The sequence below is a fragment of the Nyctereutes procyonoides genome, unplaced genomic scaffold, assembly GCF_905146905.1.
Source record: "Nyctereutes procyonoides isolate TBG_1078 unplaced genomic scaffold, NYPRO_anot_genome, whole genome shotgun sequence".
NCBI lineage: Eukaryota > Metazoa > Chordata > Mammalia > Carnivora > Canidae > Nyctereutes > Nyctereutes procyonoides.
Genome location: NW_026575042.1, coordinates 23,168,925 through 23,186,691, shown reverse-complemented (window position 1 = coordinate 23,186,691; position 17,767 = coordinate 23,168,925).

The following is a 17,767-nucleotide window of genomic DNA, read 5'->3' as shown; positions in this document are numbered from 1 at the left end:
CATGTAGTAGAGTTAGCTGTAAAATTGTGGAATGAAGACTATACTCCAACAAAAAATGCTGAGAAAGGGACAAGGTTCTAAAGCTTATTAAAGTGATCTGGAAAGTCACTTATCTATTTTGAAATTTAACTTCTTTAAAATGGAAGCATGAAATCTCTCCCAGAACTAATACTATGAATATGGAATTGCTTTTTAATCCATAATGTTTAAATATTAGGATATCTCTGTAATTTTATTTAGCTATATCCTAGTCAGTTTTCAGTTGCTCAGCATTGTGGTTTTTAAGTTTAACTGAAGTGAAAGACACAGAAATACACACATCCTAAATTAAAAGCTTATGTGTTATCACAACGTGGGCATAGCTATGTATTCACCTTACAGTGTAAGAAATAGACCATTGCTAGTATTCCAGAAGTTGGTGATGCTACTTTTAACATGTTAACTAATTTACCTGGATCTTTTTTGGGCAGCAGACCATGAGCTACTGTTTATCATTCAGAAGACAGCATTTTTGTAGAAGAAATTTCAGTAGCAGCAGGCTTTAGCCACTTCATATTAGAATTTGAGGACTAATCCAACACCAAGATGCCATGGCCATTTCCACAATAAAGTACAGATTTCTCAAATGTCTACTTTTTAAAATTGCCTCATTCAGCAGGCTTACTACTCTCCTCTTGAAAATCAGAAACAAGGCATTATAATATTGAAAAGAAAAGTTGGTAAATACGAATTTTACACATTATCATTTTGAGATTTAAAAAAAGTAACAATTTTTGATTCAGATAATTGAATGTACTTGAAAATTTTAGGAAAATTATATCACTTCATTTAATCCTCATAAGAATCCTATGGCCTAGCTAAATATTAGGGAACAAAAAAGACCCAGATAAATTTTGCGTGAAATCATACATTATCAGGTTTAATGGTCTAAATAAAATTTGAAGCACTTTATATCTTAGGTGAGCATTACTTGCAATGTAGAATCTTGGTAACTCCTTATAAAGTTTCATATTTCTAGGGCATCTGGATGGCTCAGTCAGTGGTTGAGTGTCTGCCTTTGGCTCAGGGCGTGATCCCCGGGTCCTGAGATGGAGTCCCGCATCAGGCTCCCCACGGGGAACCTGCTTCTCCCTCTGTCTCTGCTTCTGTGTCTCTCATGAATAAATAAATAAAATCTTTAAAAGTTTCATATTTTAATGCAATTTCCCCTTTAAACTTGATGGAAGGATGCTGATGTCTTAGCATGGAAGGGTATATGACAGAAACTTAGTAGATTTGATTCTCCAGCTGCTGCCTCACTCTGCAGCCTCTATACACAGAATATCTAACAAGGGGGTCAGCATTCAGAAAAAATGGTCAGTGTGTCTCAGAACTAAGAGTAAATCCATTGTGGTATGCCAGAGTCCTACCAAGGCATAATATACATTAATGTGTATTCTGGTTATTGGGGGAAATAGATCAACAATTTAATCATTACTGGTCTAATAGGTACAAATTTCTTATGCCTCTAAGTTTGTGCATGCAAGAAAAATGTAACATTTTTTTTTCTTGGACATGTCCAATTTCCTGAAGGCCTAAATACCATCTTAGTAAAGCAGGGACCATTTGGCTTCTCTTGCCCTGCTTTTCTACTGAAATAGTCCTCTCTAGGGATATGGATTCCTTTGATTGAAAGGGTACTTGGATGGGTTATGGGTAGGGAATAGTGTAGACTGAGAACAAGAAATTGTAGTTGAGAAGAAACCTTGGGTACTACCTAAAATTACTATCCCATCACGCAAACAAGGCTAAATTGGTACCCATAGCACTGTAGCATAGAGATTCTGTATCAAACTGTTGAAAGGGAAACATTCACTTTATTTTCTCTTTTCTTTATTCCACACCCACTAACAGGTGAATAATTAGGCTCATTTCCATTTAATAATGCACTGCGTGGGAACAGATATGCATTTAGAGAGTGATTAACAGAGCAACTTGACACATGCTTCTAGAAAAATAATGACTGAGACACAGAAAACTGCAGATATACCAAATTCAGTCTGGAAACTTAAAATCCTCTAGAACGGTGCCTTGGCTTCTCCAACCAATCTTTTTCGGCAATATCAAGTGCTCTGCCCCAAATAATTCAAAATAGGTGGAAAATTTCAATTGCTTAGAAAACAAGGAAAATGATAGATGTGCCTGGACCCTTGTCTATCCTGGGCTATTTAAAGGCATTGTCTCTGGATGGAATGTAATCAGAGGTAACAAGCAGAATTACAGGGTTCAATATAGCTATTATTTTGGACCTTGTACAACTGCATATAAAAATGTCAGTAGAATTAAGACTAGTTAGAATGAAAATTAAATTGAGTAATATTTTGAATTATAATTGCATGAGGCTTGAAAATATTAAGGATTTTGGTTAAATAGAATTGTTCCCATGTTCTCAGTTATTACTGTATAAAATTGCATTTTTCTTTTACAGGTTAGCACTGTTATTATATGTCCTTGTAACTGTTGACTTTGAAATTTTCTTTTTAAAATCCCCTAATAACTTACTCTGTTAAAAGGCAGACAAAAAAAGAAGAGGGCACAAATTTAAGTAAGGTTGTATTGACTTTCCTTGGGATGGCATTTTTATTGGGATTTATGAATGATTGTGGAAAAATCACTTTAAAGCTAGAAGGAATTTACAGAGATCATCAAATACAAGTCCCTTATTTTATAAAAGCATGTTCACACTATACTATACATCAATTAAACTAAAAATTCAAAGCACAATATATCTTATATGAACATTAACTATAGAGGAGAATGATAGTCCTACTGTTTGCTATTTTTAGAAACATTTAGAAACATTATAAAGGATATCTCAGAGAAAAATCAATATCTCCTGATCAGTGATGTTGAAGGTAAATGGCTTCAAGGCCATTGCTCTTGGGTGATGGCAGAGGCTGTTCTTTACTGGACTGCTGGTGCTTGCATGGCTCCTTGGATCCTTCTCTCAAATGGTTTTAGGTATTTATATTTGCAGCAGATGTTGAAGATTGTTTTAAACTCTAAGGTGGGGCAGCCCTGGTGGCTCAGGGGTTTAGTGCCACCTTCACCCCAGGGTGTGATCCTGGAGACCCAGGATCTAGTACCACGTTGGGCTCCCTGCATGGAGCCTGCTTCTCCCTCTGCCTGTGTCTCTGCCTCTCTCTCTTGCTCTGTGTCTCTCATGAATAAATAATTAAAAAAAAAAAAAACTCTAAGGTAACTTGGTTTCATTATGAATAGCCTAGGATTTCCTTTGGAGTTCTATTAGGACTTTATCCCCAGTTGTATTACAAAATGAGTTTTGGTAAATCAGTACTCACAACGCTTAAAAATTCTAGCAGAATGTAATTACTTACTTGCAATCATATCTGAAGGAAACATAACTTTGGCCATTGACACATTGTGTTAGCTTGTTCTGGTCAAAGGAACTCTCTCCATAATGGAGATACTTCCCATAAATAGACAAAAATTTTTGTGGGAATAACTTAATCTATTGCCTTGGAAAGGCATAATATGGATTTATAAATATTTTGTGATTAAGAGGCTGTTACACATTATGTCCAGTGGTTTCTATTTTTCAGTTATGAGTCAGTTTTTTCATAAGAACACACTCTGGAGTAAAATATATTCAAATCCCTTCTTTTCCCAGCATGATCCTCCAGTCATTTATTCACAATTACTTATTCACCAGTGTATTTTAAGCTCTTTTTTATGTACCCAAAACTTTATAAGTTACTATTGGGACACAAATGTGAATGAGAGCCAGTCCTTTGTCAAGCAAAAATAAGACATACGCAAGTAACTATGATGAAAGCTATTATATTTGGAAGTGTTAAATAAGTATTTTGGGGTTGAAATGGAGTGAAATATTAACCCCAGAGTACTCATAGACACTGCGTATGTGTGTCTTACACATACATATGTTATGTGGGTATAAGTGTATATACATCAGATGCTTCAGAAATAATACTTTTGTGTTACTATGTTAAAAGAGCCTCCTTAAGTAGTGTTAAAAATGACTAATTTAGAGTTACCAGACCAATCAGTATCCTTTATCTGGAATTCCATTGCTTAACCCTATATGTAAAATGGATGGCTTTCTATTTCTTTGTATAAAACAAGCAAAAAAATGTACCAGGATAGCAAGCATTTCGTGTTGTCCTTAAACTTTTTGTCTCTAGGAACTTAAACCTAATGCATAATCAAAAGAGATTTGTTAAATAAACCTGGACAGCCCAGGTAAGTAGCTCCCATCCCGCCAGAGGTCACTGTGAACATTGTAATGAATACCCCCCAATAATATTGATGCAAGCAAGATAGAAGTTGATGTTTCTTTTATGCAATAATCTGATCTAAATGGTTTAAGTCTATTTTTGTCATTTCATGGTGTCAGTTACTCAAGGTTCTTTTTATTCTGTCACCATCCATAGGATATTGTATTTCATTTGGAACTATTTAACTTACTATATTTGAAATCCTGTGAGCAGGAAGAAGCAAAGGGAGAATGAGGGCTTGCTTGTTCACTTTAAGATTGTACCTTGGAAGTTATAGAAATCATTCTCACTCCTATCCTTTTGGTCACAATTTGTCATGTGGCTGCAGCTAATTGAAACCTTGGCTAGGAAATGTCAGCATCAGTTGGGCAACCATGTGCCTTATAGATAATTGGATCCAGTTAGCAGTTTCTGCCATGACTTCTTACAAATGGTGTAAGTGTAACATTTACTTTAGTATGATTGTAATACAAGTTATATTTTTATTATAGAATCTAGCATGTCTAATTTTGGAGTGTGTGAGATGGAGACCTCAGTTCATTCTCTAGTAGTTTTTCTAGCTGAAGGAAGTGCTTTTTGATGTTCACTGGATTATCAAAACTGTGCTTATTACAGGAACTAACATCATTTTAGAATTTCCATGTGTCTTTGCCAAGAAAACAGTTCCTTTCCTTGATGGATTGACCCTCACCCCTCCCATTTGGGGCTAGTATCCAAAGAGAATAGATCACTTATTTTCTTTACTAAGCATTCCAGACTATTTGTTGGTTCATTGTCCAGTAGGAACTGTGCCAGTTTGCTGAAAGCTGTTGAAGGAAAAATTAGATATTTTTGGTTGAAAAGAGGCATCAGGAATCTTTTGTATCCGTTCTCCTTCCTTTTAGTAATATTATAACACTCGATAGATTAAAAAAACTAAAATTATTAGCTTCATTTTACATGGAAAGAAACATCAAGAGGTATTATGGATTGCCAAACATCATAGGGTAGATTTCTAACAGAACTAGATGCTTTGGACACCTGAACTAAATTGCATTCTTTTCACTATTTGTCACACTTATTTAAATGTTAAGGAGTTGAGGGAGATTTCAGATGCATCTGGATTTTGTCAGGTTCATAACATGACTAGATTGATTTGGGGCTAGTTTGTGGTCATTTCATGTAACAGGGAATGGAACTGAATTTCCCATCTTTGGTTACTCTGAGCTCTAACCCTTCATTGCAACAAGTTTTTTTTAGTGGGTGGTGATAATACAGAAGATGAGCTTTGAGTAGATCACATACATGTTTTCTGTAGATGTCGAATTTGTTCTTGGGGGTAAAAATGAATGCTGATTTTTCAGTGTGAGATGACAGGGTTACTTTCTTCCACCCTGCATAATTTACCAAGTGTCACATTCTTAATGATGACATGTGCCATATACCCTCATTCTCTGAAGGACAAACATGAGGTCATAGATTCAACTGTTATCACAACTCAGATGAAAAAAGGGATATCTGTAGTCTATAATCTCATTTTTCACTTTCATTAAGTCTCCTCTTGGCAATTAGTTGGGAAAAAAATTTTGTCCTATTCAGTTTATATTTTAGTCCAGCCTTGTAACTGATTATATATAATCATTCTTAAATAATATTGCTCTGGTACCCATCCAGGCCTTCCTTCTCAAGGTGGCATCTAGCATTATGAGGGTTCTAGATCTTTGATGAGAAGGTTCTCCTTGACCTACTGCTGAACTTTGAGTAGGCATTATCTGGCACCTGCTATTGGCCTTCTAGATTCACCTTGGTTTTGGGCTTGCTTCGGCAGCACATATACTAAAATAGACACACCTTGGTTTCTATTAGATTCAGATCTCTAAGTTCCCCTCCATGGCTTTCCTTGAGCCCACTGGACTAGTGGTTGTGTCTCCGTGTGTCACGGAGGTCCCCAGTACAGCAACCTCTAGTATGATCATGGCTCCTAGAAATGAGAAGGACTCAAGAGATCTAAGTCTTAAAACTTTGACCATTTGCATGTCTGTGGCAGCAGGAGAACCAGGGACATTGACTTCTCTTTGCCACAGGCATTAAAGACTTCAATGGTGGACAGAGAGGTCTCATTTACACTATACAAGAATGCCATGACCTGGACTGTTGATGTGGTGAAGCAGGAGGCAAAGGTTTGGGAAATTCCTTCTTAAGATGTTTAATTTTATTTGAGCCATTCATTCAACAGATTCTAATGGCTATATGTTGAGGATTCTAGAAAATGTAGTGGCATCAGAAAAACAAAATACGTGCAGATGAAATTTGATATATAAATTTTTGACTCTCATAATGCATTATTTGCAATAGGACTCCTGTGAGATCCCAGTGCCTGATCCTTCCAGCCAATAGCAAATAGATCCTAGTTTTCTGGTCTGCTTATTCCATGTAACAAATGAGTTATTACCCTGTCAATATTACAGCTATTCTAAGTTAAAATACATATTTGGGGTACCCATTTTCCAGCTATCTACCTGTCCTTCCTGTCATCCACACTCCTTCAGGAAAAGGCAAGTTGACTTTGTTTTCATGTGTCCAAGAACATAGAGAGGAAACTAAGATTTTTTTTTTCTGTGTAGATTTTCAAGATAGTCCCTAAAATAGGTGCATTGGAAACTAATGACAAAAGTCAGTTCCACTTCTTTGGGAAGAATGATATACCTGCACTTATTCAACTTTTATAAAGTGACTGTTGTACGCTGAGGCTGAGGGGCATTTGACAGAAAACAGACCATGTAGTCTAATTTTGGAAGATTCCGCCTCTCCGTTCCCATCTTGGAAACAGTTTCCAAGAAGATTCCACCTCTCCATTCCCATCTTCCAAACAGACAGTACACATGAGCATGTTACAGGGTCTTGCAGTTATAAGAAATCTAATTTTCCTCAATACACTGTCCCAAGGTTATTGGACCAGAGAAAGACTGTACTTAAATTTTTTGTGGGATGCCGCACAGCCTCATGGAAAAGATGTCAAGGTATGGAACACGTTTCAGGAACTGCTGATTTAGGTTCCAGTACCCTCAAAAACATGTTTGTAAAAATGGCAAATATTTTAATGCTTGACATGCCACCCACTTTGTATCAAGAATGTTCTTTGAAGTGCATAGTGTCAGTTGGATGCATATGTAGACCTCACAGATGATGCCACTTTTTTTAAGATTTTATTTATTTATTCACGAGAGACACACATGGAGAGGCAGAGACACAGGCAGAGGGAGAAGCAGGCTCCATGCAGGGAGCCCAACGCAGGACTCGATCCCGGGACTCCAGGATCACACGCTGGGCTGAAGGTGGCGCTAAACCACTGCGCCACCAGGGCTGCCCTATGCCACTTTTCCTACAGAAGAAATGTTTATTCAGATATTTTGTTGTCTGTTTTGATGTTCTAGCATTCTGAGGAATTCCATAGCTGACAGTTATAAAGGCTGTTCATGTTTCTCTTCCAGGAGTAAGTGTGGCAGTCTTTCAGCTTTCCTAGTCGCCCCTGCTTGGCTCCTCACATTTCAAGAAAATAATAGTATCTTCCAGCTGCTGGCTAGCCTATGGTTTTAAAGTCTCATTTAATTATTTTTAATAGATAATTTTAAAGGTCACTTATAGAGGATACCTTACATTTTTCCACAGTAGTCTTACTAAAACCAATTGGAGAAGTTCCTTAGGAAATTTGAAAGGACTCCTCTCCTTAAAAAAAATTCTGTTGAAATCTGGACAAAATTTTATCCTTTTTTTTTTATTCTCTTACCCAACGTTGGGCTCGAACTCATGACCCCAAGATGAAGAGTTGGATGTTCTTCAAACTGAGCCAGCCAGCCATGTGCCCCACAGCCACAAATGTTTAATGTTAGCAGCTTTGCAGTTCCCCCCACACAAAGATTTCTTACAATTTTGATTTCTCTCTGAAGTTAATGCTTATGTATTTTACCAATCCTTACATCCTCTACCAGATGTGAGGAGTTTAGCTTTTAGCAAAGCTATATTAGACCTTCAGTAGCATATGTCTCCTTGTCAAGGATAGCAGATGAGTTTGTACAGCAGCTTGAATCCCAGTCATTTTCACTAAAAGCAAAAAATAATTGATATTAAATACTTAATTAGGGAACATTCCAGATTGGAAAGATTCAGCCACAACTTTGACAGAGCAAGTGTTGAATTTGCATTTCCAAGGGAAAACCACTATGAAGTGATCTGTGTGTGTGTGTGTGTGTGTGTATTTTATCCCAAAAAGCTATTTTAATCTACAAAATATCTCCTCATGTACCACATCATCTGCAAGGGGTATACAGGAGAAATGAATACTTTTAAACTTCAGATAAAATAATGAATGAATTTGACAGAATATCCTCTTTCCAAAATGCAGATGAATGAAGTTTAGGTGCAATGGAAGTCACTGGTAAAGCACAAAGGAAATTGCTCTGAAAGATGGAAAACTGGCTGAATATGGGCTCTAACTCTAGTTAGCTGCACTACCTACACAAACCACAATGATCTTGTCTTTAAATTGAAAGGGATAGAAAAAAATGATCTTAAAAAATGATCTTAAATGACTATTCTAATACTTTTGGATTTCAGTGTCTTTAAAACCTCACATATTTCTATAGACTTCATGTTCTTTTTTTCATGGTCCTCTGGGAGTTGGCCCAGAGCAATAAGGGTGGCCACTTGGATTTACAGCTTCATGATTTTTTATTAAATACCAATTTAAAGGAAAATCTTTAGAAGAAACAACAGATAATCCCTGAACTCAAACTCTTTTGAGCATGGTTTCAAGTTTAATCCTTTTATATATAATTTAAAATACTTCTCATCACTTATGGTACAACGTTATCTTAACTTCTCCAAAGGCCTTTTCCCAAAGGCAAAGTGTGGCTCTATTTCTAATTACTTCTTAGTGATCACATGATGTTCTTATCTTTATGATGTCAGTATTTAAGGTCAGCACCCAGAGACAGAGCAGCTGGCAAGAGTCCCTGCACAATTTCAGCCCTTCCCCGGATCTTAGCTGTGTTAAACGCCCACTGCTCTTGGCTCACTCTTTTCCTGCGTTGTCTTTTCTGTTCTTTTTTTATCTCCTTCTAAAAGACTGCACCTCTTTGTATAGCTGCTCTTGAGGTTACTGACACAGCTTATTTTATTTCTAATAACTGTGACAATTCCTCTTCCTCTTCACAATGGAGTCTTCTGAATATACCTATCCCTCTTTTTCCCCCCAAAACTCCCAACTCAGTATTTTCTTCTTAAATATAGTTTCAATTATTTTAATATTAATTGGTCCTTGGAAGTATTTAATGGATGAATGTAAGATGAGAGTTTAGAAAAGATTTTGGAAAGACATTAGGGTAATTATTTTTAAGAAGTGTAAATAAAATGGTATAATAAAGCCCGGATTATCTTGGGAAAGATTTATAAAATACAGAATGTCTTTGGGAAACATGAGTATATCATTAAGCATACCTTCAATCCTCCCTGATTTAATGGGCGTTCTGTATTTTAAAGTATTCGCTAATGTGTTAATATTTTCTTGAATTGATCATCTAGGTTTAACTGCCTATGGGAGAAAAAATATCTGAAACTATAGATGTTTCTCTTTCATGAGGTAAATTTGGAGATAGGCATTACAGGGATTATGGGGTTGGAGGCTGTCACTACAGCATTTTGGGGGCAGATTCCCATCTTTTTGTACCATTCTAATGCATAGCCTTAATCTTCAAATTGCTTCATGCAGGGCAGCCCTGGTGGCTCAGCGGTTTAGCGCCTGCCTTCCGCCCAGGGTGTGATCCTGGAGACCTGGGATCAAGTCCCACATCAGGCTCCTTGCATGGAGCCTGCTTATCCCTCTGCCTGTGTCTCTGCCTCTTTCTCTCTCTCTCTCTGTGCCTCTTATGAATACATAAATAAAATCTTAAAAAAAAAACAAATTGCTTCATGATAAAAAAAAATGGCTTCTGAAAGAAGGAAAAAAGATAGAAAAGCAAAAAAGCCCCTCACCAGCTGAACCTGCATGCCTGGGAGTACAGTATAGCTCTTCTGTCTGTATCTGAGTCAGTAGGTTTGGGGTCAGATGAGAGAAACTGGGAAAAACTGTTAATACTGCTGGTAATATATCCAGCTAAAAATGGGTTATTATACTGAGGAGGAGGAGAATGGATCTTTGGGAGAGGCAATAAGAACTCTCAGCATACAGATGAAACCACATATTCCATAACTGAGGAAAATGAGTCCTGGTGCTATTAAGTGATTTACTGAGGATCACTTGACAATTAGTGCTATGGAAAGTGAAATATGCCATATGATAGTTGCCAATATCTGTGGAATTGACTGGCCATTTAGGTTCCCCCTAAGAAGTGGCATTTATGATGATGAATAGTTCTTAACTCATGATGCTTAGACCAACATCACCTGAGAACTTAGAAATACAAACTGAAGTTCCACCCCAGGCCTACTGAATTAAAAACCCTGAGGATGGAGCCCAGCCACCTCTTTTAACAAGCTCTTCAGGCCTTCTTATACCTATTAAAGTTTGAGAATCATAGTCCTTGGTGATTTTATTGTAGCCCATGGTCTCAACTTCAGCTCCATAGGCTCATAAAGTCTATCTCATGTTGGCAGAGTTAATTCAGAGATGCTGACTCATGCTAACAAATCTCAAAGTACAAACCAAAATAGGTTATTTCATTGACTCATAACCAGAGTTCATTGACTCTAAACCAGAAATGGTCAGGCAGACCAAAAACTCATGTCATTGTAACCAGTATATTCTTTCCCTGTGGGCAATTTTAAGGGAAATCAAATGAAACTTGGAAAGCTTTTCCTAGCTTCATACTTCTTGACTCTAAGCCTAAATATGTTACACTGTTGTTATTACTTAAAATCTCAGTAAATTTGCAATCCAGTAATGCCAAGGAAACAGGGGGGACATACCAAACAGATCATCGTTGTCCAATAGAAATACTGGCATGGGGAGTCATTTTTTAGAATTTGTACTGCCAAAGCAAGCACTGGCATGGGGAGTCATAACAACATTATTTTTATTAGAATAAAATAGAATAATAGTGTTAAGCAAAATTCAATCAAGTAAACCTGAAGTTCTAATTGACATTATTAAGCAATTCATGAAACAGGTAGAGGAGAGCTCTGAGGGGTTGTACAATGTGGGAGGTTTTTTGGGAAGGAGAGTGGGGGCAAGAAAGTTATTAGCAAAAGAAGAAGGATAATTTCAGGCAAGATCACCTTTCCTTTTGGGGAAGGGGGGGGTCTTTTGCAGATTTCTTTACCTTCCTTTGAGAAATGGAGCAGGCCCACTGACAGATTACTCATTGGTACTTGTCAGAAAATTCCTGGCTGCTTAATATTACATTTCTAGAGGAGGTTGGTACTGCAACTAGATTAGATGTTAAGCCTGGTTTGGTTTGGTGTCTTGGCCTGGTCCAAGTGACACCATTTTGAGCCTTTGGTTTTCTTTACCGGTAGAATGAAAAATATAAAGACATGTTTGTCCAGGAGTGCATGTGTGTTGTAGGTCCTGATGTAAACTGTTTCTTACTGTTAATCATATTTTAAAAATTTGAAAGCTTTCTCTCAATGTTGATCTGATTGTTTGCCCTGACAAGTTATTCCATAGACATGCTATGCTCTACTTTTCTCTTTCCCTACTGACAACTACTTAAATTGTTTTCCCTTTTTGTCTTTTGCAGAATATATTACAACAAATATGTGTCCTTGCATGGTTGTCCTGAAGATTTTTTTGGAGTAAATAATTAAATGTAATTGCTATATTAAATGTCAGAACAGGTAGTTTTCAGTTTTGATTTAGTATCACCAAAATAGTCTCCAGTGTGTCTGTATTTATTTATACTTACAACAGCAGTTTTTTAGAATAGATTTTTATATATCATTACCAGCACTTGACAATTTCAGAGTTCTTAATTTAAAAAATCTTACTGAATCTAATTGCTAGAATAGTATCTTGTTTTAATTGACATTTATTTCCTTTCGAATGAGGAAAAAAGCCAACCTTTTTTTTTTACTCTTTAAGCATTTTTTATTAAACTACACATGATAATAGTTACATAAGATGTGTTACTTGTATCCTCATGTGTAATCCTTTTCTTAAACAATTTTATTTTAGAGCATGAACCAGTGCAAGCAGAAGGAGGGGCAGAGCAGGAGGGAGGGGAAGAGAAAGAGGGAAAGGGAAAGATTCTCAAGCAGACTCTGCACTGAGCATGGGGCCTGACCTTATCATCCTGAGATCAGGACCTGAACTAAAACCCAGGGTCTGATGCTTAAGCGACTGTGCCACCCAGGTGCACCATCCTCATGTGTAATCTTAAGGAAATCTACAGCTTTCCTTCCCCTGTTCTCCTTCCTTGAGAATGACCACATCCTGTTCTTGTCTGTTTATTTAAAAATTTACCTTCAGGTGTCTAAATAAATGTGTTTGAATTAACCTCTTAAAATAATGAGGGTTTAGCTCTCCTGCCCACCTTCACTCCCATGTCATATAATATTCTTAAGATTTTTCCATTCTCCAAAATCATAATTCTGAACAGATCAAAATTCAGTACTTACATATTTTTTCTTACTGTTAAGGCCGCATAATGTAATATTATGAGACCTTTCTTTTCCCTGTACACATTCCTTTGCTGTGCAGGTTTAAATATTGGCTTGTTCATTGATTTTATATTTATGTACTCATCATTGATTCTGCCCAAACTATGAGTTGTCTAGATAGCAACACTTTTGGATGCATCAGAGATTTTATCAAATTCACATCGTGAGAAGTCTTTCTGAAAGTCTTTTGACCCACTCTGTTATCAAATGGCTCTCCCCTACGCCTTGTAATCAGATCTCCTACTGGGGGATTGCTTTTACTTTGCTACTTGGTGGAAATTTCCTTTTCCTTATTCCTTCCTCTTTCTTGCTTAATTCTTTACTTTTCATTGAGCACAGTAGTTTCCTGAGAAACGGCAAATGGAGGAAACATTGTAGAGTACTTGAAAATTGAAAATATCTTGATATTGACATAGGATAATTTTGTTCACTATAGAATTCCTGGTGGGAGAGTATTTCCCTTCAGTAATTGGAAGACATTACCTCATCGTCTTCAAGCTTTCATTGTTTCTGTTGAGAATTCCAAGGCTGTTTTGATCCTTGATGGTTTGTTTCTAATTTGTTTTATTTTTAATTTCTTCCCATTTGGTTTTTAGTGTTCTCCATTTCTAGAGCTCTTAGTGATTGGATATTTGCCAATTGGCTTGTTGTTTCTCTTCTGTATTCCATCTCTTTGCTTTTTGTTTTACTTTCTTGACTCTCTCATCTTTATTTTCAAGATTTCTATTGAGTTTTCATTTCTTTGATCACATTTCAGTATCCAACAGATCTTTGTCCTCTAGATAATTTTTTTCTTTTTTAATGTCTGGCATCTTGTCCCTGTATCATGGTTAAAATAGCTCTCTCATGCACATGCATGCACACATGGTTAGATTTTCCTTAGGCTGAATAGTCTCAGACCACTTGCTTGTTTGGATCTTTCATGTTAAGAGCATTTTCTTGGAAATTTTGTGTTCCTTGGTTTCCTTCTTGTATTTGAGAATGTGTGAATGAAAAAGGCTATTGTCAGCCTGAGTTCACTGAGAGGCAGGGCTTGCCAACTCAGCCTTTTCTGGTTCTTTCGTGGTACACCCCACGGCAGCAACATCTTTTTGGTCTGTCTTCTTGAGCTTCTCACACTGTGTAGAGAAGAGTTCCTGTGTTTTGCAGAGTAGTGCAAGGCTTAGTAGTTGAGTAAGGGAAGACTCTAGGAATCTTCTATCACTTACAAACATGTTGATCTAATGCCCCTGTTTTCAATATGCACCATCACCTTTACAGTACACAGTGTCTTCTAGGCCAGACACCCTCTGATTTTTATCATCTTCAGAGATTAACCTTCCTTCGTGTCAGAGTATGAGCCCAGCTGAAGCTTGGCTGCTAGAGCAGAGGAGATGTGGGGGGCAGATGAGATGCTCTCTTGGAGAGCTCGCAACCAGCCTTTATTCTAGCAAGCAGGCCTTCACTTCCAGAGGTATATGTTATGACTAATTCCTGAGCATTTGAGGGATTCTGCAAAGAAGAGTGGTCTATTTTCAGTTTTCCCAGCTGAGCTGAGAGAACTGGGTTATCTGTATCATTCTCTCTCATCTTTTTCATTTAAGAATATACCTCTAAGATATATTTGTGTTCCCGTATGTTCATCTACATGGCATCACATAAATGCTTCTGTGTCCATCCACCATAATTTTCCCCAGTATTTTGTAAATCATCATTTGCCCTGCAACTGTACTGTATTTAGGAATTTTAAATTTTATGTAGTAAAATTTTACTTTCCCTTTTTACATTTTATTAATTAAAAAAACCTTGTTTAATAAAATATTGGCAATATAAAGTAACAGTTATTCACCTCACATTTTTTTCTAATGGATCTTCAGATGATCTCTGATCCATCTGGAATTTATGAGGCAGAGATTTGAATAATTCTCATATGCATAGTATTGTCCCCATACCTCTTATTGGCTAGGCTGTTTTTTCCACAGTGATTTAGAATGCCACTTATGATACACCAAGCTCCCATAGATGCATAGTTTTTTTATATGAACATTTTATCTTGGCTATTGATCTATTTGTTTATCTTTGCTTATTTATAAAAACCATGCTATTTTATGTAGAGCTTTCACAATATCTATTAGGATAATCATGTGCCTTATCTACTTTAGCAATTAAAAATGATGACCTTAATATTCTAATTTAAACACTTAAAATTTTTATTACATTATATGTATATTTTCTTAAGTATTATGTCATTGATGTTAATCATTGCTTAATTCATTTGCTTATAATTTACTTTGGGTTTTTGCTCATGTCAGAAATGACATGATCTTATTAATTTCATTTATTGGATTAGGCTTATCTAGCTAGTGTGTGTGTTCTGCTTAGGCATAATAGCATTTCTTCCAATTTTATGGTGGGGTTTATATACTTTAGAATGTTTTTACTGAAATTGTCATACATTACCTATAAAGTCATTTGAGCATGATAGCTTTATTTGGTTGTGGGTATTTGAATATCTTTACAATATAATTTTATTTGTCTAATCGACTTTACTACCATGATTTGAACCAATTTTGGTAATTTTTTTACAATCAATTTCTTAGTTATGTAAGTCATCAAAATTATAGAATTGTGTATAGTATTTATATTAATTTAAAAAATCTTGATACATATCATTCATGCCTTTTCTGTGTTATCTTGATCAAACCTGACAAAGATTGTTACAGTTGATTAGTTTATTAAACATGTTTTTTATTTCATCCTGCAACTTTTTGTATTTCCAACTTTCTTTCTTTCTGAAATTTTGTATCTCTTAATTTACTTTTTTAAGTTCTTGGTTTGAAACTTTGTTGTGATTAAAAATAGGAACACTTATACTGTATATTTTCCTCTGAAAATTGTTTTGCTGCATCCTGTACCATTTTGCATTTTGTTTTTCCAATATTCATTATTTTTAAATAGTATAGGATTTTTTCTACTTTATCCTACTTGGAGATGAGATATATCATTTAAAGATATTAAGATTTTGTTGGAGTAGGTAGATGGAGGTTTTTTTTTTCTTTTAGAGTTTTAGATTTCCAGAAAAGTTGCAAAGGAAAAACATACCCCACATCCAGTTTCCCCTATTATTAACCTCTTTCATTAGTGTGATATATTGTCACAACTAAAGAAAAAATAATGATACAGAAGTATTAAGTAGAGACTGTACTTCATTGGAATTTCTTTTGCTAGGGGCACTGCCAAACTTCTTCAAATCAGGTTTCTATCCTTGATTCAGGTACACCTGCCCAGAGGCATCTCTTACTTGCTGTTGAGCTGACCAAGGTGGGGAGTGACAGTGAGGAGTTGAGCACCTGGCTACTCCTGCTGAGATATCCAAATTAATCCCTCCCACTTGCTCCAGGGCCATTTCCAGGCCTGAAACCATCTGGATGCTGCATTCATCTTTTGTAGCATTCATCTTCTGAACAGTACTTTCCTCTAAAAGTTTTTTTTTTTTAAGTTTTTTTTTTTTTCTTGCAGAGCTGCTTCTCTCTAGTTTACTGTGGACCCTCCTCCATTTTCTGTACATTTATAGGTATAATAATTTTTCTTTAACTATTTTTTACCATTTCCAGACACTTGGGAACAGGGCAACTGTAGTTTAATCATTCTCTCTTCAGCCTACCACATATTTTAAATATTTTTTAAAAATATTATTTATTTATGAGAGAGAGAGAGAGACAGACAGACGCGCAGGCAGAGACACAGGCAGAGGGAGAAGCAGGCTCCACGCAGGGAGCCCGATGTGGGACTCGATCCCGGGACCCCAGGATCACGCCCTGGGCTGAAGGCGGCGCTAAACCGCTGAGCCACCCAGGTATCCCTATTTTAAATATTTTTAACAAGATTTTATTTATTCATGAGAGACACACAGAGAGAGGCACAGACATAGGCAGAGGGAGAAGGAGGCTCCCTGTGGGGGGCCTGATGCAGGACTCCATCCCAGGACTTCAGGATCAAAACCTGAGCCAAAGGCAGGCACTCAACCACTGAGCTACCCAGACGCCAGTGGTTATTACTGTCTGTAATACGCCAGTTATTTAAGGATTTATTTTTAAGAGGTTTCTACCTCTTAGGAAACTCACAATATTACTGAACACAAACTGTAGGTACATTTTATGTAAACCATTGTAAATATTTTTATTAGAAAAAGGAATTGTGTAGAATGACTTAACTATTTTTATTTTTTCTTCGTTATTTTCCCACACGTTACAGTTTGCCTTATTTTCCAAAAATGAAACTTTTAAAAGCATTAAATGTACACGATTTTAGATATCCTAAACCAGTAAAATTTTCAAAACAAACCTTAAGGAATCATGAGCAATTTATAAGAAATTGTCTGACATCAGTTATTTTATCAAGTAAGGGCAGTTAAACACCAAATATATAAAGGATACAATATTGGAATATAGGACACTTGTCCCAGAGTCCCTGATAGCTTCATCACAGACTAGTACTCATTCAGGGCAGTTGGAAACTGGGTTAGTACACATGGCAGGGACCTTTTTCAGAGGTAAGTTGCAGTTGTAGGTGGTTGTCATTAAGAAATCTCTACCTCCTTTCCCATTCTTTTTTCCTCACTGGCTTTCCTGGGAGGCAAAAATTCTGCCCTACTTCATCCTCTCCCCTATGCCACCCTCCCCCTCTCCCTGGAAATTTATCATAGTGCAACTAGATCTCATTCAGATTTGTGCTTGGGAGGAAGGTGTCTTTGAACTTTAGCTTAGGCAAAAGTTCTGATGTCTTGCACTTCTATTCTCATTGGGGACAGGATGGTGATTGTGGTTCTTGAAGGAGGACTTTCAGATCTTCCATCTCTT